This window comes from Cavia porcellus, unplaced genomic scaffold (genome assembly GCF_034190915.1).
Source record: "Cavia porcellus strain 051 isolate PalLab524CR breed Dunkin Hartley unplaced genomic scaffold, mCavPor4.1 scaffold_18, whole genome shotgun sequence".
NCBI classification, from domain to species: domain Eukaryota; kingdom Metazoa; phylum Chordata; class Mammalia; order Rodentia; family Caviidae; genus Cavia; species Cavia porcellus.
Window position 1 is genome coordinate 24910466 of NW_026947501.1, and position 24254 is coordinate 24934719.

Below are 24254 nucleotides of genomic sequence, written 5' to 3' on the forward strand. Positions count from 1 at the left end.
CCAGCATGACCTGTTTCTGCAAGACTGACAAACTGTAGCCTCTGTTCTTAGTCCTTTCACTAATTCATCATCTCCTTAAGAAAGCCCTTAGCAGGTCTCCCCGCAATCAGTCATGTTGTTGAGATATTTGGCAACAAGAGACAGGGATAAGTGACTAGGAGCGGGAGGAGGAGTCTTCTAGGAGAGGTGACCCACCAAAACAATTCTTGAAAGACTATTTTAAAACAGAGTTGGCAGTTTGATAGAACAACTTAAAGAAATTTAAATCCAAACTCTTTTTTATTCATCTAAATGGAAAAGAATGATTAGATCTGTTAGCAATATTTCTGGTAGAATTTGGTTGGGCTAGAATAAGAGACCTGAAATCTTACCTCGATTCTGTCACGATACCTGCATGAGCTGGGGCAGGTCATCTCCCTTTCTGGGTCTCACTTTGTACATCCCTAAGTGAGGAAGGGACAAGAGGGACCTCTGGGGCTGCCTTCCAGCTCTGATACTATACAGTTTATCCAAACTGAAGACAGATCCATGTAGAGAAGTCAGAAGGCTGGAGGACCTGGGTTTCCCAGCAAGGACTTACTTGCTTCCCCTAAGGCTTGTTCCTCCAGCCAAGAGCTAAAAGAGAAACGTTTGCAAAGATCATACATGAGCAACTGACTGGCCTGTAGCCTCAAGTCAATCCCGTGAGCTTGGGATCAGTTCATATTTCCCCTCCATCACGCTCCCATCCAGCCTCACATCTGGGCCTGGAGAGTGAGAAGAGACTGCCAAGGTCAAATACAAGTGCACTGTACCACAGCCATGCAGATGTGTGGTCAGCACCCAGATTTTCCTGACAAGAAGTGCTGCAAACCAAAAGCCTTCCACTGCATCACCCCACTCAGCCTCACCACTGGTGAGTTCAGTGACTCATCATGGCAAATAATTCTCTTTGGCACTTTCCATGCCCTGAACCTTGGATGTTATTTTTAAAATAGCAACAAGCAACCACACACACACACACACACACACACACAATATGAATACTGGATGTGAACATAAGAGATGTGAGATCCCTGTAATCCTTCCAAGCCCAACAGCTGCTAAACTCTAGAACATGGATTGTTTAAGCCAGCACAGCCTTGTACTGAGCCTTTCTAGCCTGAGTCCTTTCAATGCAGGCAAGCAAAGGTGGTCTCCTTCCCTTTCCTGTAGCGTGGCCACACTTCTCAGGAATGGGGATGTGAAGGCTGTGAAGGAGCTCACTCCTCTCTGAAACATGAGGAACCAAGAAGTCCTGAGCCTGAGAAGAGGAGCCCATGCTGCACGTCCCTGGTCCCTTGCCCTGCTTAGGGCTGTTCCAAGGTGCTCCTGTAGGAATGGTGTAAGCAGACTCCATCATCACGAAAACAGGGGCTTGGGCAGAGCCTTTGGCTTCGTAAATCCAGAGGCAAGAACCAGTGGCATTCTTTTGTCATTCTTCCTTCCCTTCCCACAGTGGATCAAGGGATCCACAAAGGATCAGAATTACATACAGATAGCTTTATGGTCTAAGGTACAGACTCTGGAACTAGAATTGGGTTCAAATCTCAGCTATGTCCATTAGTAGCTGTGTAATCTTGGGCCGGTTAACCTAACTGTTCCTCAGATTCCTCATATTAGATAAAGGTGATAATTTAACTGCTTTAAACAGTGACTGTAAGAACTATCAAAGTTAATGTGCATGTATATGTGAAGTGTTTAAAACAAGAAGTGGAGTATAGAAAGTACTATTAGCTCCTTTGGTCAATGTAGGTGTCATTTAGGGGTCAGAATCATTTTAGCATTAGGAACTTGAGTAATGAAAGACTTGTGAATCAGTGGTAAACAGGTGTACACTAAATAGCTGTAATTATGTACTTTAGTCCAAAAGATTAATTCAGTGATGAGCTGTACTAACAAAGGGAAAACAACTAGGAAAAAACTGAGAATGCCTACTTTCCCAATAATGGGAACATGTCAACCTGGAGATGACAAGGAAGAGGCTAAACAGGAGGAAGAGGATCGGAGACAGTATCTGTTCAGCCAGGTGTAATGGGAAAGAATTAACTGGGTTTTGTTCCCAGTTCCTGGCACAGGTCTTCAAAACCCTTAGAATTTTTTTCAGTATCCAAAAGATAGTAAGAATTATCTTTCGTTATTCACAATGAGCCCCCTTCAACTTGATCTAAGTTTATGCTAATAAGGTAGTTTCAAGGGAGAATCTGGTCAGAAAGATGAAGTGCATGATTAGAAGGTTGGAGCTTCAGCCCGAGGAGGAAGAGAGGCTGGGGACTGAATCCAGTTAAAGGGTGTAATGGTTGATAATCTGTGTCACCTTCAGAGGTTTAAAAGCTTATAACTAACTCAGCAGTTCTACATCCTAGGGTGTAGAGGACATGCCCTAGGACATCTGTTTAGGTGCTAGGATGTTGCAATGGTTAATTCATGTGTCAATTTGAGAAGTTCAGCAGCTTAACTAAGTGACTCAGCAGGGGCCCAGGTCCTCACTTGGTAAACATCCTGAGCCTGTGCAAGAGGAAGGCACAGAGATAATGTGAGTGCTACACCTGCCTTAGGGCAGGTAGCCTGCTTACCATATACAGGAGAAAAATAGGCTTGCTTCCCACCCTTTTCTGGTCCTGTTGCTTTTCTGTCTTCCAAGGCCTTAAATGTTGCCCCACTGCCATGCCACTCTGCTTTGGAGCCAGCTGATCATGGACTAAAACCTCTACAATCTGTGAGCTAAATAAGCTTTTCCTTCCTTAATTTTGGGTGTTAGGTACTTTGTCTCAGCAAAAAGAGAAAAGTAATTAAGACAAATGACAAATAATTTATTCAACTGCGCTTTTGATAAAATAAGCCCCCTGAATGAGATAAACAAAACCCCAAAACTCTGGACACTCAAGCCTTGAGGAGTTTCCTGATTGTGAATACACTGATGCTTGGATAACAATGAACCCAGGCGCCAAGAGGAGAGGACACCGAGCTCTGTGTGTCCCCACTCCCACCTAGACCCTGTCCTATATGACTCTTGAATTTACTGCTTCTGGCTTAGAGTTTTATAATAAAACTATGATTGTAGGTACATCAATTTCTCAGGGCCATTCTAATGAACTGTGGAAACTGAAGAGGAGTTGTAGGAACCCCCAAACTTAAAATAAGTCAGAGAGAAGTACAGGTGGTCTGAAGATCCTATTTGTGGCTCATGTCTGAAGTGGGAACACTCTTGTTGGTGACCTTATCTTTTAACTTGTAGATATTTGGTGGGCCATTTAACTCACACGTACAATTGTTCAACTGAATTGAATTGTCAGACAACAAGTTGGTAACAGAGGATTGGTGGCAGAATAGCACCCAGAAACCTCTATTCGTGATTATTCTATTCCCAGGACCGCTGTATAGCAGGTATTATTGTCCAAAATTTTCATACACAGAAACTTAACTTCAGAGAGGTTAATTAACCTGCCTCAAGATCACACGTACAACAATGGATTCATACAGGTCTGATGTGGCCCCAGGTCCTCATCTTTTTATTCCATTTTTCATCCCCAGGAACAGCTGTGCTGTCTTGTAGGAGAGGGGATTGGCTGATTCCCTAGGCTCTTAGGGACAAGAATTAGGAAGCCAGGTGGTTGCTTCAGACAGGGAGATTTTCCTGAGGGTATAAGGAATGTTCTGACAGCAGGAGCAGCTCCATAGAGAAAGACGGGACACCTGCCTTGTCAGGCAGTGAGTTGTCTCCTGAAGTCACATTGCTGCTGGCTGTAGAGGGCCTTCTGCCCTTGCTGGGGATGAGACAGGGATAGGGGAGGGGGGAACTAGCAAATAGGACCGCAAAGGTCAGACAAAGTTTCTTGCAGCTCTTGAGTAATAAGCAGGCTGGGGTGGGGTGTTCAGGACAATGACCTGAGTGTGTGGAAGCTCATCCCTGTTGGATGGGCCCACTGCAAAGTGTGCATCACCCCCATCACCTCTAAAAGCCCAGGCTACTTACCCGGAGGCTACCCCAGCCTTGTTGAAGGGTCTGTCCTCTCAGCGCTGGGTCTTCACCCTGTATTCCACTCTCAGGGGTGCCAGCTGCATCTACACAACCTCAGCCATCAAGGTGGAAACTGGGAAACGAAACACAAACACAGCAAACATCAGGACGTTGTTTGTGGCACTGTGACCCTCCTCAACCTGACTCATTTCACAAACTGTTGGGGAAATCTTAAAAGTGAAGTTCAAGTAATTGTTTTGAATTTTAGAAAACAACTTGTATCTAGAAAAGGAAAACAAAGCATTGTTATCTTTACCATTGGAATCAAAATTCCTTTTCAACAGGGATGGGGTAGATCCCTCTGCTGAATGCTGGTTGGTGAGGCCTCAGACAAAGAAGCCTGCTCCACAGTGGGAAAAGCAGAATGTGGGAAAAGCCTGCTCCACAGTGGGAAAAGCAGAATGTGGGGTTCTTGCCAGAACCCCAGGATATAATCGCTTCCTGGGATCCCTCCCCCAAATACTTCACAAAGCTTACAGACAGTGCAGCCCCAAAGGTAGAAATAGCCTGAAAAACATTATGCCCTAGGCAAATTGGAGAGACTCTGATTTATACTGGCCATGACTTAGTGAATCCAAAACCACTTCACCTAGAACTCAAGAGAAGAAAGTCCCCAGTTAGTGCCTGGATAAAAGGTCATTGAGTACTTCTGAAGAAGGAATGTATTGTTGTTATTATCTTACAAAGATGGACAATTTACTTCGCAAAAAAATCCTGAAAAATAAGTTCATCAAGGGGCTGGGGATTTAGCTCAGCGGCATAAGCGCCTGCCTTGCAAGCAGGCAGTCGTTAGTTCGATCCCTGGTACCGATAAAAAGGAAAAAGACAAAAAAAAAATAAAAAATAAGTTCATCAAAAGATTAAACATCAAAGTGTTTTAGCACGTGTACAAGAGTGATAGTCTTCCAGAGGTGCAGGGGCTGTGTGACTCAGGACTGGCAGCATTCCTGACTGTCCCCTTGCCACCTGACATAGCTTTAGTATCATCTCCACTCCTGACCTGGTAACTGCCCCTGATAGAACCATTATTAAAGGCAGCTGAGTTAGACAGAAATGTTATAGGCAGTCAGACAGGGCTGGGCCCTCAAAGGAGCCAGTGCAGAAGAAATTTGGAGGAGAGAGATGCCAGACTGTAAGACAAAAGATCAAACAAATATACCCACATCCTAAGGATAAGCATCAGGGATTGATATTATAAATAGGTTTCTATCACCCTGAGGAAGCCAGGAGTCAACATCCCAACTCCCTAGAGGAAGACCCACTGCTCTTTAAGCATGCCAGCTTGCTACATGACTCGCTTCCCCATTTGTCCCCAATTTAATCAATTTTACCTGAGCAGTTAATCTTATTGGTTGGCCATAGTTCTGGCCCGCCTCATGCCCACCTTGCGAATTCCCATTTCCCCCCACTTTAGACCTGCCTCACTTTGTGGTTTTGCTCTATAAAAGTCCCTAGAAAAGACAGAGTCGAAAAAGACAAAAAAAAAAAAAAAAAAAAAAATCAGGGGGCTGGGGATTTAGCTCAGCGGCATAAGCACCTGCCTTGCAAGCAGGCAGTCGTGAGTTCGATCCCTGGTACCGGTAAAAACGAAAAAGACAAAAAAAAAAAAAAAAAAAAAGAAAAGACAGAGTCTTTGGCAACTCACTCAGGACTCCTTTTGTCTCTCTCTTGGACAGAAGTTTTCTTTCTCTCAAAAACCTCTGTTGTTCCTAAAATCCATACTTCAATTTTAGAGAACACAAACTTGGACCAGACATCTAAAGAACTGAGAGTTTCATTCCCCGATAATTGCTCAGGTAAAATCACCATCCAGGGAAAATTGTCCCACCCTTGAGAGACAAGACATGTGGACTTAGATGGTATGACATGTTTGGGAGAGCTACCTGCCCCTAAGGCACAGCCTCCTCCTTCACCCAGCCAGCAGGCCCAGAGCTCAGCATTCAGTCCCTAGAGGTGCTGGAGGCACTGGAATTTGCTTCTAGAGAAAAGCTCTGTGGTTGGCATATTTAGCACTATTCTGCATCCCCCTCCCAGTGGTTTTGTTTTTGCCTAGAACAAACTCACCGCTACCACTGGATACTGCTTCTGACCAGTGCCCACCAATACAGAAGCCTTCCCTTCCGGGGCTAAGTGCAGTGACAGGTTCTACCGCTTTCCCTGAGACCAGTCCTGTACCCAGGCAAGCTGTATTACGTCAAGCACCAGCTTCTTATTTGGTCCAGCACCCAGTCACAGATGGGCCTGGGGCTATAACCAACTAAGATTTCAGTTATTACAGCCTAAGCGATTTTTTTTTTAAAATAGGGTTTCACTGAGTTCAGGCTGGCCTTGAACTCACTATGTAGCTCATGCTGGCTCAAACTCACAGCAATCCTCCTGCCTCAGCCTCCCAAGTGCTGGGATCACAGGCATGTACCACCACGTCAGGTAAGAGCCTAAGCTATTTCTTGTGTGCAATAACAGAATTTATCCGGAAGTGACACGTGCCACTCACGTAGGAAGGCAGGTATCTGTTTCTAGATGAGCAAAACAATACCATGAAGAAAATAACTCCCATCTCAGTCTCTGTGAGTGTGGAAATTCCACTCTGAGGGCTCCATTCCTTTTGTTATGGTGTTATCCACTAATTAAAATGCAGACACCCCTGAAAAGTACCGGGGCAAAGGTATTATTATCAGTAAACCATGACAGCAAACTGTCAAATATCTGGCTGCAGAGTCAGGCTGAGCAGAGCCAGGACAGGCATCAGCAAGTTTTAATGAGGGAAAGGAAAGAAAGAGAGGCCATATGCCGGGGTTACCCAAGAAGGCCCCGGCACTTGGACAGGGCTGGTGCTCTGGGGACTTTGGATGACCTTGGCCTGGAAGAACCCTCAGAGCCTGGCTAGTGGCAGAATCAAGCACAGCATAACCCCAGGATGTGTGCTGAGAACCACCTGCAGGCCTTGGCAGAGCTGACAATCAAGGTGCAGTATGAGTTTTGGTGAGAAAACGATCGTTGGTAGTTCAGAAAGCACCAGGCACAAGGCACCTCACGGCCACCTGCTCTCAGTGTGCTGTCAGCTTGGGCTGTGAAGTGGGAAAAGTCAGGTGAGGGAGTCTAATCTTTGGCTGCCCACTAGACTATGAAGCATTGCCCACCTGCAAATCTCATAGCCGTCTTATAATCAACTTGTGGAAAAGAGCATCTTTTCCATTCCACTTGCAGCCCACAGCAGCAATCTATTCCCTAAGCTCTAAGCAGGTAGACGCCCATCTTAGACATTTCTCTGTGTGCCAGGCTGCCAGAGGGCTGGTGCTGAGGTGGGTGCTGAACTTAAATGCAATTAATGGTGCACAGGAATTTGGGCCAGCTTAACAAAGCAGAACTGGTTGGGGCCTGGGTCGTGGGGGTTAGGAAGGTCTGACTGAGGGAGGCTCGCCATCCAGTGTAATAAGACGAAACCGGAAGCCGCTTGTTTCAGGGTAAAGTGCCAGGTGTTTGTGGAGACATAGTAGCAGGAGCCTGTAAATCACATCCTGCTATAAAAGCATCCTTTTGGTATAGAACCCAGTGGTTGAGCTCCTGCAGTCACTATTCTCTTCTACAGTGAAGCAAAACTCCAGCAACCGATTGCAAGTGTCAGTCCAACTCCACAATGTAACACTGATCATAGGGGACAAAGAGGAAGAAAATGCAAGCAATACACACTGCAGGCTTTGTGGCTCCCCAAAGTTTGTCTTGCTCTCCATTTTCATCTCTTCCCTCCAAGACCTCCTCAGTTCCCCCACTGAGGACACACACCCCACAGGCACCCTTCTCGGGGAGCCTTAGAGCTTCCTCTCAGTATTCCCAGTTGGAATTCTCACGCCTCTGCCCCTCCTCAGCAGACCCTGCTTGGAATGCAGCCCAGTGACAGGGCAGCTCTGGATACAAGTCAGGAAACATACTCCTGTTACAGCACACTTTCTTCCCTGCCTCACTAAGACCAAGCACGCACACCCACTAGAATATGAAATCTCATTTTTTGTGCAACACTTCTTGTGGCTGTAAAAAAAAAAAAGGAGTGTCTATTAGGGGAGTAACACATGCCCAAGTTGCCTGACTTGGTGCTAAAATCTCCCTTGACTCCATACACCTGAGAAGAGGTGAGTGACTCATCATTTGCCACTGCACTGGGGCCTCTAGATGACAACAGACAGTTACATGGCTTGGAATGCACAGCCCAAAGAGAAGTGACCCAGGAAGCCGTCATTTCCTGCTGCCCACCACTGCCCCTCAGTGTCACCAGCCATGCAAAGCCCAGGCCTCAACACACACACACACACACACACACACACACACACGCACGTGCACGCGCGCGCACACACACACACACACACACACACACACGCTCAGCTCTGGGCCAAGACAGCACAGCATTTGCTGCAAGCCTAAGGCTTAGAGTCAGAACCCAAACTCACCAATCCCTGAACAAGACTCCCTCCAAACTGGAGAGGAGGCAGTCATGGCTGTTTGTGTGGCTGCTGCTTTCCAGAATAAATGGAGGCAGTTGGAAGAGAGACAGGACCACACCCTGCCTGGCGTGTTCAGATAAAGGGGAAGGCCATGGCCCTCCGTCGGGGGATCACAGGGAACGCTTATCAACATCTCTTCACGTGCTTCTGAGTTTTCAAAAATTCAGTTTCCTAACAATGTACAAGGGATTTTCAAAGTCTTTCCAGTAAAGGGCCTCAGACCTAGTAGTTGTGGACAATTCTTTTTCTATCTCCATGACCAGGAATTGCATGTTATGGAAAGAATGGATCCTACATGCTTTACTGAGGCAATCAGCCGCATTCCCTCTCAAGGAAAACATAATTATTCATCAAATATCTACTGGTGCCCAGGAGTGAGCAAGAACTAGACATGAGAAGGAAGATGCCTGGATGGAAGGAGACACAGCCCCACTTCTTAGAGACTCATAGTCATGTTTGTTTACAAGAAAAAGAGAAATACAAACAAAACATACACAGATACACATAAATACACATGCAATCAACTGTTAAGGTCAGCACAATATAGGACACTGAGAGTGAAAGCCAGGAGTGATCTGAAATACAGTGCTCATGTTTGTTGGGTCAGGACACTGGAAGCGTGGGGGTCTACACTTATGGGAACCAAGATCCTGAGTTAGATCCTGAAGAAAGACATTTTTCAATCAGCAAGAGATGTAAAACCTCAACAGATGTCAGCACTTCTCTCCAGCCCTGCAGTGAAGGGCCAGCATCCTGGTTTACCAGGTAGAAAACGAAGGCTTTGAGAAGCCAAGTGAGGTGTTCCAGGCCACTTACTGGTAAAGGTCAGGACCTAACTTTGAACACATCTGATTCCAGAGCCTATGCTCTTCACACTTTGCAACACTTTCGGGCTCCATTCTTTTAAATGAAGGTGAGTGGGCCCAGAGACCTGGGGAAAGGTGAGGAACAGAAATCTGCAAATGGCCACAGCCCAAAACCCAGGCTTCACCTCCTTAATGGAAATCCCAAGGATTCCGGCAACACCTGAATGGATGATTCCAGCTCCTGTGTCTGTGGTTTGTGCTCAGAACTGAGCTCTTACCCCACTCAGAAGGAGATGGGGATTAGGAGACAAGGGAGAGAATAGACAACTCAAATGTTGACTGACGATGCAAGCCACCATGATTTCAGGTAATGAGGCTGCTGGTCTTCTGCAGGAGGACAGGTGGGCTTCAGCGATGACGGTGATGACACATGGCAATGGATCACCTACACATACTTGCTTGGCTGCTAGGTCACTGTAACGCAGGTAGAGCCAGCATCTGAGTCCTGCCTTCTCTGAATTCAAAAACAATTCTTTCGTTAAGTACCTGGCATGAACCAGGGCCTAGCTCAAGAGGTGAAATTCACAATTCTCATGCTCAGAAGGCCCATAATGGCATGGGGTGGGGTGATTCAAAGAGGAATTGTTACAATAGCTGGTGGGAAGAAGAAATAGACAGTGCTCAAAAAAAACCTTAGTAAAGCAACAACATGATTTCCAACCACAAGGGCATAGCAATGGGCTTTAACTTACTCTTCAGGTGCCTCTGCCACTGATCACAGCACCACATGGACCTCATGCCTTCATAAAGGAAAAAAAAAGGGGGTATTGGGGAGCTCTAGCAATGTAGGCATGGCTGAACTAGCAGGATAGCTAGGCTCAGCCTTCAAATACCCAAGTCTTTCCAGTGAAGAGATCAGCTAGACTTGGAGACCAGGCAGATAAAAGTTCATCAAAAAGAGTGTCTAATTAAGCTGACATGTCATCTGATTTGCTGTTCCATGCCTCTGGCTGTCACAGATACTTTTGGGTCACCTTGTCTACTTCTAGTCTTTAGGCAAGGCTGTATCTAATGCCATTCTGAACAGTTTCAGTTTGATCAAATTTAAATGTAATACAATGAGTCTTCTGTTTAGCCCAGTCTGGATGTATTAATTCTTCTATAGGAAAGTGAAGTATAATCCACCGCATCATGTGAGAGGGCTACTCCTGTCCCCCACACCCACTTCCAGCCAAGACATCACAGAAACAGCTATTGGACAATATCCCCTCGGTGGCGTAAATCATATCACTGGACAGGATAGGTAGAAATAAATACTCCTTTAACTCCTTTATTGAAGCCAAAATTACTTTGCCAGTTTTGTTTTATTAGTCTTTGGGGGCATTTTTGTTTGTCATTAACTGGGAACAAGAGAAAATTATAAGAACTCTCAACATCTAAGCTGGGGGATCTGATACCACTCCTCCCCTCTCCAGACTCAGGAATCTGAAAATTCACAGCTCTCTTGAGTTTGCTGGTTTGACAGAATGGAGGAAGAGAGTTAGCAGACTCAGGAAGAGAAGATGGTGGGAAGTAAAGGAAACACATTATGAGTGGGAGGATCTAATGGTTCATATGGGGAACTGCTGGCCTCCAGAACATCCACGTGGAAACATCCCAAAAGTCTGTGCAATGAAGCTCCAACTGTCACTGGATGTCAAGAACAAAATGGCAAAAATAAGATGTATGTTGTTGACTTTCCACTCCTTTCCCTGATGACTCAGTAAAGTTTGAGTTTTTATCATGAAGATACTAATAAAAGAACTATTTAAACTTCTGTGTATTTTTTTTTTTTGTCTTTTTTCCTTTTTATCGGTACCGGGGATCGAACTCACGACCGCCTGCTTCCAAGGCAGGTGCTTATGCCGCTGAGCTAAATCCCCAGCCCCCAACTTCTGTGTATTTTTAGTGTGTTTTGTATTAGCATGTGCATGTGTCAGAGACAATATTACACTCGCCTCAAACCCACTTCCTCTCATATGCAGACATTCATACTTTATAGCTCCTTCTCTCTGGATCAGGTCATATGGAATACAGTCATGCAGTGCAAGCAGAAGCTATGGGCATTACCTGTAGCTTAGACAATTGCTTTAGTTTAGATCTGGAATGTCCCTCAAAGGTCGATGGGTAAAAAGTTGGTCTTTAGCAAGGCACTACTGAAAGATGATGGATCGTATAACAGGCGAGGTCTAGCTGAAGGTTTTAGGACATCGGGAGCATGCCCTTCAAAGGGCTTGTGGGACACTAATCTCCTTTGCTTTCTCACCCAGCCTTGAATACACAGACCCTGTCATGGCTTATATCTGGACGTCTCCCCCAAAGGCTCACGCACTCAGAGGAAGAGCTTGTGGAAGGTGATTAGATTACAGGGACACTATAGCTGGCTTAGTATTAGGAGGTGAAGCTGGATGGTAAAGGACAGTCAATGGGGGCCTGGCCAGAAGGGTTTATCTCCCTTCCTGGCTCTGCATTTCCCCTCTTTCTGCTTCCTGGGTGCCATGACATCAGCAGGTTTCCTCCTCCCTGACCCTTTGCCATGCTACCCTGCCTTGGAGCCAACCAACCATGAACTAAAACAGGAGCCAAAATAAACGTCTCATCCTTTACTTAAAGTTGTGGGTTCTTGGAGACAAGAAGGTGACTAAGACAGGCCCTTTCTGCCATCCACACCTTCCATGATGTCTTGTGCCACCCAAAGCTCAAAGCAATGGCTTGATCCATGGACTGAAACCTCTAAAACTGTGAGCCAAAATAAAGTTTCCTTTTTTTTTTTTTTAAAGTTTCCTCTTTTAAATTGATTTCTCACAAGTACAGGAATGCCTCTGTTCACAAACATTTCTTTTTGTGAATAATTCAGTTTGCCAAAAAAGCATTTGGCAAAATTTTGCTTCCATTCATAAACTCTGCATTGGGAGACAAACAACCATGGGCATCTTCCTCACATGAACACAAATGTGGTCATCTTCCCTAGAATCATGGAACAAATTAAGTTCATGAGCCAAGACACTGCTGTATTTGTTACAACAATAGAAAGCTGACTGACATAGGAATGGAGCGGAGGTGCCTTCTCCATCCTCTTTCCCAGTGCCTGCCTCCCTGCTGGATGCAAAGAATCTGGTCGAAACTTCCAGCCAGGGAACAATGCTGCCAACAAATGGAAGGTAGCACACTGAGCATCCGCGGGGAGTTCTGAAATATTACTGTGATAGTAGGTAGTTTTCCCTGAAAAATGCACCCACACCTTGTCTTTAGCTCAGGATAATCTTTAGTGACTCTATGGTTACTTTTTTAATATGTCCTTTGGGATCACCAATTACCTATGGGTTAAATCTCCGTGCCCTAAATTTATCATTTTCCTCTCATTAGTTTTATTATTGACATTTTCCTTGCATTCCGATAATTTGTTATTGTTATATCTCACTTCAATGATTTCCAGTCAACAAAATTAATGTGAAATTAATTCTAATATTTAACATTTTTGCCTTTTGTGTATTTTTTTATCTCTGTTTTGCTGCAGAACATTTTACTTTAGTCTATTCTCTCCTTACAACTATCCTTTTCTATTTCTTAGAAGCCAGGTTTCATTTTAAACTGTACTAAGAATATCAAATAATTTTCTGACACTTTTCTTCTGATTGCCTTAACAGATTATTGTCAGAGGTAAGTTATCCTTTTGAACCTCCCAGATCACTTATTTTCCTCTGAAGAGTCTTTTCTTAAAATGTTTCTGATTGTTTTCCTCTTACTTTATTCTCAGATAAAATAAAATCAAGTGCCCTTAGATACTACCTTCAGGGAAAACAGCTTGTACCAAGAGGTGATGAATCAGAAACCCACGTGTCTTCTGGAAATCGAGTGTGATACACACATTAAATAACGGTGACTTTTGTGCCATCAGGAAATGTGTGCACTAATGTGGCTATAGTAATTATGCTAATGATCAGTCCAATTAAGTTAGAGATACAGAAGGACAAATATCAAGGAAGTCAATCTAATCTTTTATAGAACACTTAATAAAGTTCAACCAAACTCATTTTAGGTGGTAGAATAATCGAGTTATTAATATCAGGCTCAAGGAGATAAATTATTAGGTAAACCCTCAAATCCTAAAATACAACCTTCCAATTTACAATTTCTTGAGATCCCATAAAACTACTGATATTATACAACAGGAGGCGATAAAAAATCAACATCATAAGAAGTCTTTGGGGGCTTAATACACCCTGGTGACTAAAGTCAGTCTCACTTTTCCAACACCTCCGGCTTGAAAGAAAGCCATGGGAGATGAGTCACTCAAGAGCACATCAGGAAAACTTCAGATGCTGGTTTCAAAGTGAAAAAAGCTATCAAATCAGGCTTTGTTTTAATAATGAGGAGTAAAAACAAGTAAACACCAGCACTACCATGCTTCCTCAAACCTAAGGTGTTCTCATTGATGCACCATTATTTAAAATATTACTAAGAAAGACAAAATGCTAGTGAATATAAGCCATTGTTGTTGGGAAGATATATCCAAATTTCAGATATATTAAAATATGGGGGGAACATATGTCATAGACTTGACGAAGCCGAGTTGGAAGTTAATGTCATCAACTTTGGGACCACTCTTCACGCTATACACTATCTCTCGAGTAACGGAGCCAGGGATGACAAAGGAGAGGGTTTAGGTCATGCATACTTTAGGAGAGGCCTTTTACATTCTTATCAGCAGACCAGGTTTGATGGCTGTCAGTCTCTGCTTTTGCCCAGTACTGCATCCTAAGATCCAAGATAATAGGTAAACTGATGTGCTCAGCTCCAAAATGGTTTTTTCTCAGTGTAGATTCACATTCTGAAAAGGAGGCCTTTTATTCCTCCATGAAACAAGCATAATATCACAAGGCAAGATGAGACTAGCATGAGAAGTCCAAAGCTAAAACAAGAAGAACATTTCTAGCCATTGTGTTTTCTATGAGCTCAGGGAATCTGAAATCCACTTAGTAGATCCATCTGCACAGTGATGCATGCTTCACCAGGACAGAGTAGATGCTTAATCAGTGGGAGTTCCCATCCTCTTTACTGCCCCTCCAAAAACTCTCCAAGAGCTGCCATTCAGTTCTTCCCTGTATTTTCCCACTGTTGGGAATACAGCAGAGAAAATTAAGAACCCAGGAAAGACGGTAAATAATAGCAGCCACAGCCTATTCTACATGAAGGTCCTAGAGTATTGGTTATACTATGCAGCATCATGACTAAGAATCCAATCATGAGAAGGCCAGGATTGAACCCAGCTCTGCAACCTTCTAGTTGTAACCTCTGGCAAATTACTTAATTTCTTCTTCCCCAGAGGAATATATAAGAAAACGTATGAAAACTTAGGCTTTGCACAGGACCTGACAAAGAGTCAGGACTCAGAAGATGCTACGTGCTGCTGTGAAATCATCCCTCCCATCTTTTATTGACATTGTAACAATGTAATTTTTTAAAAAAAATCAGTCTGGATTCCAAGCATGCATCTGGGCTGACTGCCCCTATCAAATGTTCTCCAGGGAATGTCAATGAATCCCTGAAGCTGAGTTTAATAAAATTAGGCATGTGATGTCTGCCGCTGCATTTCTGTACTAAACACACAGACAGACTTTTGGCCAAGGTACATTTTGAATGGTTTGTTCCACCTTCCCTTCAGAGCATTTGGTATTATTTAAATGTCCCTTCCTCATTTTGAAATTTAATTGTCATTGTAATAGTATTAAGAAGTAAGACCTCTAACAGGGGATTAGGTCATGAGGGCACCACCTTCATCAATGGAGTAGGGCCATTATCTCAGTAGAAGGCTCTTAATAAAAGGATACTTTGGCTGATCTGGATTTTTTCCCTTTTTTTATTAGTACGCATTTGCAGTACACAATGATTACTTTCATCGTAAGAAGTTAGTAGATGTACATAATACATCTTAATTCTTTTTCACACACTCCTCCTATCTCTTGGTTTACTCTCTTTTTGCAAAAGATCTCTCTCCCCATTTTCTGTTATCTATCCCAGCAGCGTTACCCTCTTCCCTCCTATGATGTCGCAAGAAGACCTTCCCAGATGCTAATACCGTGCTCTTAGAGTTGCCAGCCCCCAAAATTGTAAACTAAATAAACTTCGGCTCTTTTTCTTTTCTTTGCAGTGCTGAAGATCAAATCTCAGGCTTCCCAAATGCTAGGCAAGTACTATGCCACTAAGTTATATTGCTAGCCTTAAACTTTTATTCTTTGTAGATGTTCCAGTCTCTGGTGTTCTGTTATAACAGCAGAAAATGAACAGAGGTACAAGTAACCTAGAGCTTGGTCACAGTGCTCTTGAATCACTGGTGATTGTGCCTGGACTGGGCTGCAGAGTCCCCCAGATGATCCCCTGATCTTTCTGGCCTAGCCATTGATTATGGGCTCAAAAGGCTATGCCCAGCCATCTCTTAATATTTGTGACTTGGGAAGGGCTTTGGGCTCTTATCCAAGTCAGCTTGAAACATAAGAGGAAGTAGGGAGACTTTTCAGTTTTAGAAAAATAAAAGTGGCAATGGACTGCAAACCATTGCTGAAAATCATGAAGGTTGTAAAGGGTAAATGCAAGGGGACCTCCCCTGTCACCATTCAAAAAATTCAAGGATGCTTCACATACTAGTTAGTAAACAAATGGAATGGTTTATTCCAAGGCAAGGTACAGATCAAATATACCAACTTACAGATTTATTAAATACATACCCGATGACCTTCCTTGATGATGAACACCTACACAGGCTTAAGTCAGCTTAAGTTGCCTCCTGGGAATTTGCCTCTATATAGCATTAGGTGAGAGATAAAAATTTACAGTTTCAAGTGCCTCTACGTCAAAGAATCTAGCAAGGTTTTGACTTGACATAAGCCCACCATTCCAAGACCCACTTTGTGAGTGTGGGGTGAAGGACATACCAGTTGTCTGACCTTGGGCAAGTCCTCCCTTGTGGCACTGCGAGCCCTATGTCTACACGGTGGCCACAGAAGCACCTCTCTCATAGGAAATGTTCCATCTGTATTTCTGAGTGGCCTCTTCATAAGAGATTCAGCTGTCAGCTTCCAATGAAGCTGAGTACCTGTATAATACATAGCTATCTCTGTCTTCCTCTCCATTCTGATCTCCACACACTGTCAGTAGGACTTTCAGAGCTCAAGCTAGGCTATGTGCTTCACTGTGTGGGCACCCAAGCACACCAGAAGTTCACCTGGTTTCACTTCTGTAGCCCCACAACTAAGCTAGCTCAGCTTTTAGGTTTTCTTGACTTGGATAACCTCCTCTCTTTCCTGCCCTACGGACAGCCTTTTGATCCTTTCAGAAGCATTGTTACATACTGGAGAAGAATGAAGATTGTGCAGACTGCCTGGTCTGTATCCCAGGCTCACTTCTATAAGCTGCGTGATAGTAGGCAGTCATTTAAACAACCTGTGCCTCAGTTTCATCATCTGTAAAGTGGGATTGCTAACTATGGTGGCCACTCCCAGAGCTTATCAAAATTATGTGTTCATCTGTGCAAAATGCTTAGGACAGTGCCTCTACTAGAAGAAGCATTCAAAATCCTGGCCTTATTTGGCAGTTTTTGGTTGGCATGAATAAACTGGAAAGGGGATAGACTAGCTGAGGAGAGTGACCACTGTCAGGGCTGGGAGGAAGTCTGCCTGGGAATGTTCTAAGGTAATGTGCAGTGTGCTGAAAACCTCTCTCCTCTAAATAAATAAATAAAGGGGTCCATAACCAAACTCCCAGATTCCGTAATTGTGGCCTTATTTACAAAATGGATCTTCACAGATGCAATTAAGAATCTCAGAGTCATCCTGGATTATCTGAGTGACCCTCAAGTCTCATCACATACATCCTTATAAAACAGAGAAGATAAGCATTTGAAAGTGGAAGTAGTCATTCAAGTGATACTGCCACAAGCCAAGGATACTAGAACCTACGAGAAGCTGGAAGAGGCAAGGAAGGTCCCTAACCCTACCCTGAGCCTCTGGTAAACACAGCCTGCCAGCAAGCTGATTCTGGACTTGTGGCCTCCAGAATCATCCCAGCCCTTCTCCAACCTTAACGTTCCCCTGAACACCTTATTGACTACAGATTCTGATTCCTCAGGTCTGGGTGCTATCTGCTACTCTACAATCCTTAAAGGCTCCTAGTGATGCCAATGTTTTTGATTCACACCACAACTGAGTTGGAGGAGAGGGGTGTTAAAAGCATACTGTCAGCAGCAGCACCAAAATGACAAAGGGAACCATGGAAACAAAGAGGCTAGACTGTAGATCCCATCAGCCACAATGCTGAGCCACCGTGACAGTGTGCAAAAGCTCAGCCTTTAGCCGTAGGATTAAGAGTGGATGTAAATCATTGACCTTTGGTGGCACTTGTTCCCGGGCTCAATCAATGCCTCTGAATTGAACAGCAGCTCACTCGGGCCATGCTAATGGGTTCTGACTGCTCCAGTTCATCACTCTCTCACAGAGTCAGGAAGTTCTCATCCTTTTGGATTTAAAGAGAAAAATAAATAAAGAGATCAGCAATCATAACTTACAGAGATCCACAGTAATTCCTGGGAGGATGGAAAACATTTCTGATAGAATCCTACTTTCCTGCTTTCCGGAAATTACAACTCATTATTTTTGTCTTAATGATTTCATGGGGTAATAAACATGTAATCGCAAAAAGAGGTGAGAATGTGTCTCTACTATCCTGTGCTCTAATATGACTAGGTGCCTAGGAGCTCAGTTTGGTAGGTAAAAAAGCAAAGGCAACTGGCATAAATGCTGTTATTGTTTGTTTAAATGTCCCCCCAAAGCCTCATATAGTTTTGGATGCAGCTGAATCTAGCATTTGTGGTTGGTTCATTGTCTAGCACTGGGATTGGTATTGTGCATGCTGCACCCACCCAGGAAGGGAAAGGGAAGAAAGCATGCTTTCCTCTTTTACCCTGTTTGCTCTTGCTGCTTGCAGCTGCCATGAACGGCTGCCTCTCAGCCACGCCACCCTGCCTTGGAGCCAGCTGAGTATGGACTGGAACCTCCACAAGCTGCAAGAAATAAACTTTTCCTTGTTTCACTTTGGGCATCAGATATTTTGTCTCAACAATGAGAGAAAAGTAATGAAGATAAACACCTCAGGATGAAGGCAGAAGGGCAGGATGAGGCCAAGTAGCTTTACTTATTAACAAAGCCTATTGAAAAAAACAACTGGTCGACCAAAGCCAGTGCAGGAATGGGCATGTGATGCAAATATTCTTTAGCTAAAATCTTCACTGCATTTTCCTACTGGTCTCTTTCTCCAGCCACCCCTCCAAATCTGTCCCACACATATGGTTTCATTTCTTAACTGCTTCACTCATGACTTCTTGTTGCCCATAGCCAAGACAATCCCAAGGCTTTGTACCATGTGCCAACTCTGATCAATCAGTAGCAGCTACCTTAAAGAGGTTGAGTCCCTCTCTGCTTTCAATTAGGAAGAAAGTTGGGATTGATTTTCAGTGCCTGTGATGGGCTTAGTACCATTTCTTTCTGTACAAGACAGTCATCTTAGCTTTCAAGCTCCTCTTCTTCCAATTAACCATCACCTCCCACTCTTCTATATGAAATACTAACTCCAGACAAAGGGGAAACCATCTCTTCCACCCTCCTCCGTACCCTGCATTCTCCAACATGTGACCACGCTGCCTCAGTGGTTTGGCCTAGGCTCAATCTCTCCTCTTCCCTTGGCCAAGGACTTTCCAAGCTCTGATGCCTAATTCTTTCTCCTTCCCTTTGGCTCTAAGAACTTTCATTCACCACCAAATGCTTTCTCTTCCGATTGTTACTCATCTCTGCACATGAGTCAGAACAAAGATGATCGCTGTATGAGTATTCCCAGATTTTCCACTCCTTTGAACCTTCTCTATCATGGTTTAACTGTTCCCTCCAAAACTCATGCTGAAAATTCATTGTCACTGTAATAGTATTAAGAGATGGGACCTTTAGGTGCTGGTTGGGTTATGAGGACTCTGCCCTTGTGAATGGATTAAAGTTCTTATCCCCCAGAGTACATTAGTTCTCTCTCTCTCTCTCTCTCTCTCTCTCTCTCTCTCTCTCTGATGCTGTAGCTTCTCAGTCTTCGACCTCCCAGCCTCCAGAACTATTAGCCAAACAAACTTCTATTGTTTATCACTTACCCAGCTTATCGTCTATTATAGCAGAAATAAACTGCTATAGTTTATTTCTCCTCCTTAAACTCCAAGAAGGGCCTGTCTCACCTCACTAGCTCCTTTGATCTCCTAATGCAGAATTGACAGGGAAGTGGCGAGGGACTGAGAAGACGCAATCTGCAAGAAAGTATGTGGCTTCTTAGAGTCCTTGAGTTGCAAGAGGAGAAGCTTTATGAGTCTTGAGGGCACTGCACAGTAAAGAAAGTATTCTCTATTTTATATTCAAGAAAAGCAAATAAAGACCTCAAGTTATCACAAAGAGCTTCTGCTGGCCACTTCAGTCCATCTTTGAAGCCACAGCAGAGCTCTCAGTCTGGACTTCACTGCATTTGGCCTCATAGCTGTCTGCTAGGGTCTGGGGTGGGTTCCATAGTGACAGAGTTTGGAAGGGCCTTAAAGTATACCCAATCCTAGAAGCGTAGAAGGGTCAGGTAGCACCTCAAATTCCCCTGGAGCTGAACCACCAACACCCGCCAGAGGAGTGGTTTCTGGACTGATGTCAGAGTGTAACTGCTAATCCCTCTCGCCCTTCTTCAGGAAGGGGCACATTCGGTGGGCAGATATCAAATCCAGTTTGACAAGCACTGACTGAAGACACTCCATAGAAAGAGATGCTTTGTATGAAAAGTGTTTAATATTCTAGAAAAACCTGTTATGGACATTGTCCCATTGTTTGTTATTTTATAATAAAAAGTATTCTTCTGCACAGATGCAACCATCCCACTCATAGGTGAACACTTGGCCTCTGGCCTTTGGGGTCCTCATCTGTTCCTCTCCATCACACACCACACAAACACACCCTGAAGGCCAGCCCACACCACACAGGCAAGCTCAATGCAAAAACAGGGCTCCCTGTGGAATGTTTATTTCTAATGATGAGATTAGGAGAATCTTCTTAATGACCATTTGAGCCTATGCACATGATTTTCCCACTGACAAACTCTCAAGGATGCATTGAGGGTCTAACCCTTATTCAGTGTCAGGGTTTCAGGACTTCAAAAGCAATCCAGCCTGGTTCTCTATCCACCCCACCATCCCTCAGCCCTCCTTGCTGCTCCTCCCGCAGGCTCCTGTGTTAGCTGCTTCTTGTTGGGATGGAACAATGCAATTATAAACTCCTGAAGGGAGGAAATGTTACATTTCTGCTGTCCAGCTCTGGCTCTAGTGGCATCTTCTCCATGGTCCCAGCTCCTTCTAAAAAGGCCCACTATGATGCAGGGTCCACAAAGTGACTGTGGCCCCAGCTGAGATGATACCACTTTCTCCCTCTCTCCCAGCAGTCTCCAGGTGGAGGTGGCTTTCTGCTGTGACAATTTCATCATGTCCTCTCTGTTTATTTTTAGCTCCTCCATTACCTTCATAGGTTTCCTGCATGAAATTCCCTCTGTTGAGATATTCAAAAGAAGTTTCTATTTCCCTTGTTACATCCTACACACTGACCAATCTTTCAAGTAAACCTATGAAAAATACAAGAACAAGAGGATGTAATTTGGCCAAAAAATAAAAAACACATTGATAGTTGTTCGTGTTTGCATTGTTTCTTTCTTGGTTTCTATCCTCTGCATCTGTGCAAAATACAGCAGAAAATGTTCCCTTTTTACTTCTTCCAAAAAAATCAGGAATCATTGAGATCAACAATTTTGAATATGTGACTTTTAGGGAATCACAGCCATGATTCTAGACCTTTAATTTCCTAAACAGATCCACTGGACACTAGGAGTAATTAACGTCCTAAGCTATGACAGTGACCACCTCAGAGCCTACTTCCAAAGCCTTGGCTTCCAAATGTAAGGAAATGAAAGTAATATTAAATAACCATTTCCAGAAGCATTCAAAAATATCTCTTTAATATATGCAGCAAAACTCAAGTTCTCAGATTTTTGAACCAGATGGTTTTGCAACTTTGCAAAGTAGGTTTCATTTCATGGTTATTTAAATATCGCCTATATTTTAAATACACAATGCTCCTGCTAATTAACACTTCATAATTTCTCAAGAGTCCCACAGGCAATTGCTACCATTTGTAACTAGTGAAAGTTAGTGTCAAGAAAATGAATCTTATTTCCTTCTCAAATAGCAGCCCTGGGATAGTGTTTGCAAAATAGCTCATCCCTCCTCCTCCATGTGAATGGAGTGGTGAGAGCAGTTGAGTGTGACTCCCTGGGGTGGGAAAGGACTATGTGAGCACAGCATCACCTGGGGCCCTTGGATACCCTATTAACCATCTTCCCGTGACTGGGGCAAAATGTCTGATGCCCTAAACTTAAAGGAGGAGAGGTTTATTTTGGGTCAGTTTAGTTCATGTTGGCTGGCTCCACAGAGCAAATGGAAAGGCCTGGGCAGAGGAAAGCTGTTCATCTCATGGCAGCCAGAAAGCAAAGAGCAGTGAGGAGCCAGGGACAAGAATGCACCCTTCCAGATCATACTCCCAATGACCACCTCCAATCTGGTCTTGCATCCTCATAGCAAATTCAGCTACTAAACTTATCAGTGGAAAAAGCCTATTGATGAATATAGCACTTCCATGATCCAGTCATCACCCAAAGGCCCTGTTCTAGCACAGGAAACATTTTGTGGGACAGTCTAGATTTAAAACACAACAGACACTGACGTTAAGGGCAGATGCCCCAGCATGAGCCTGTGGGCCAATATTAGTTACAAAGATGGATCTAAGTTCAATATTCCGCTAAAAAGAAGACATGGACACACAGTGCACACATACCCCCACACACTGCAGGGGAAGGGCAGTGTGACCACAGTTTGTGTGAGCCTATGTGTACAGGACAGCTGACCACAGGGGTGGAGTAGGGACTGGGGCATCCTGGCCCCTCCCACGGGGTTCAGAGCATGGAGTAGCAGAAGGTAGCAGTGAGAAGTGGCCACAATATTGTCGGAAGACAGAACAAAGTTAGTAATTTGTAACCAAATCACGAAGAAGTGCAAAAATATATAGCAAGAGACCTTTAGATGTTTACATTTCACAAAACTCTTTTATCAGTCAACCGGAAACAGCTCTGGATTTACCCAGCAAAACTCCTTCCTAAAGCCAATCTACAAAGATCTACACACATGCTCAATGCTAGGCTTATCACAAGTCATCAATTAATTTCTGTCCAATTAAAAAACATTTAAATGCAATAGGCATCTGAACCAGTGGAGATCATAGTAGCAAAGAGATTTAAAGCACAAAATAAAAAAATAAAAAAGCCTGCCCCGACCCCTGGGTATAGATTCAAACCACACACCACACAGAGAAGCCAAGCCACTAAACTGGCATTCTAAGTGGGATCATGTAAGAAAAAAACATCAGACAGACTCAAAAGACCTGGAGTTTGGTCTTGGATCTCCATAAGTCACCCTCAGATGTTTTGAGGGTCAGGAGGTGAGATGGAGAGGAGAATGCTGTCTGTCTAGCGTCAACATAGCAAAGTCTCCAGGGGAGGGAGGTCGCCTCAGACAAAGAGCACAGCAGACTGATGCTGGGCAGAGCTTGTTTGCCTGGTGAAATCAGTGGCTATCCTTTGGGGACATGAAAGAAACAGAGGAACCATACAAGGGGTTTTAGAATGCAGCAGCTCACCTTCTGGTTACAGGAAGAAGGAAGGGGACATGCAGAATCTAAATTTGAAACCAAATTCTGTGATCATCACAAGACACAACTGCTAAAATGCCTGATAGAAAAGGTCCCAGGTTCTGGCCTCCATTGGTCCATGCATCTGTCAGGATGAACTTTCCCTTACTAATTAGTTCTCATCTCATCACGGTCCCCCAGCACATAAGTGCTGTTCACATTTCTCCATATATATTATTTAACATGCAACAATTCACTGCCCTGACTTAATATAAAAAAGGTTTGTTTGAACAAATTAGCTATTTTTTTAAGCCCAAGCTCCAAGTGTCATCTAGACTTGTCAGAGGCTATAATTTTGCAGAATCTTTTTCCTGAGTTTTCCCAGCAGCATGTTGCTCCTTGCAGGGAGACTTAAAAATCAGTACCGGCGGCCCATCTTCTCCCCAATGATCCCCAGGCTGCTTTTAAAAGAAGCTTTAATAATGCATAGGAAGGGGAGGTGGTGAATGAATAAAATACCAAACCACCATGAAGACATACTGCCTTGACATCAAGCCTGGCGGTTAAAGCAAATGGGCCAGTTTTTTGCCTGAATCTGCTGGCTCGCATCAGGAATAAGGGTTTGGATCCCAAAACCTTATCTGAAGATGCCATCTGACAAGTGCAGGTTTGAGCCAGCATCAGCTTGTCAAGTGCTGATTTTAATTTCCCAGCAGCCAGGCCACACAAATCATTACTAGCTTCGGAAAGAAGAAATGGTTTTGATTTCATCTTTAAGAACAGTAGTAGTGAGTTAGCTATTTGACTGACATTTTGAAACATTTTATCAAAAAAGTGTTGTGGATCTAGTAAAACCCATCAAGGATCAGAGACAATGCAGTAGAAGAATTGATAGTTTTTGTATCTTGACTCCCAATGTGCGGATTACATAACTGATGTCACCATGCCACCTGGGGAAGCTTTAATGTTGTTAATAACACAGTAAGGATCGGTGCATTTTCCAAAATGACTTGCTGCACTGATAAAGAAAGGATTGCCTTTCCTGTCCCCAAATCCCAGAGCTTTCCACAGACACACAAAGCCCACC

The 24254-nt window shown here is 43.9% G+C and overlaps 1 protein-coding gene across 4 annotated transcripts in view; it reads right to left on the bottom strand.

Moving 5' to 3' along the window:
- Nucleotides 1–24254, bottom strand: part of Add2 (adducin 2) — a 103843-nt gene that overhangs the window by 43607 nt on the left and 35982 nt on the right. For 2 of the 4 annotated variants that reach the window (XM_005003357.4, XM_063229568.1), the window contains exon 2: nt 3995–4112. The gene's annotated coding sequence lies outside the window, so the exon portion shown is untranslated. Of the gene's footprint in view, nt 1–371; nt 394–3994; nt 4113–8481; nt 8607–24254 lie in introns of those variants that run through there. The other 2 variants (XM_063229566.1, XM_063229567.1) reach the window with 2 other exon arrangements.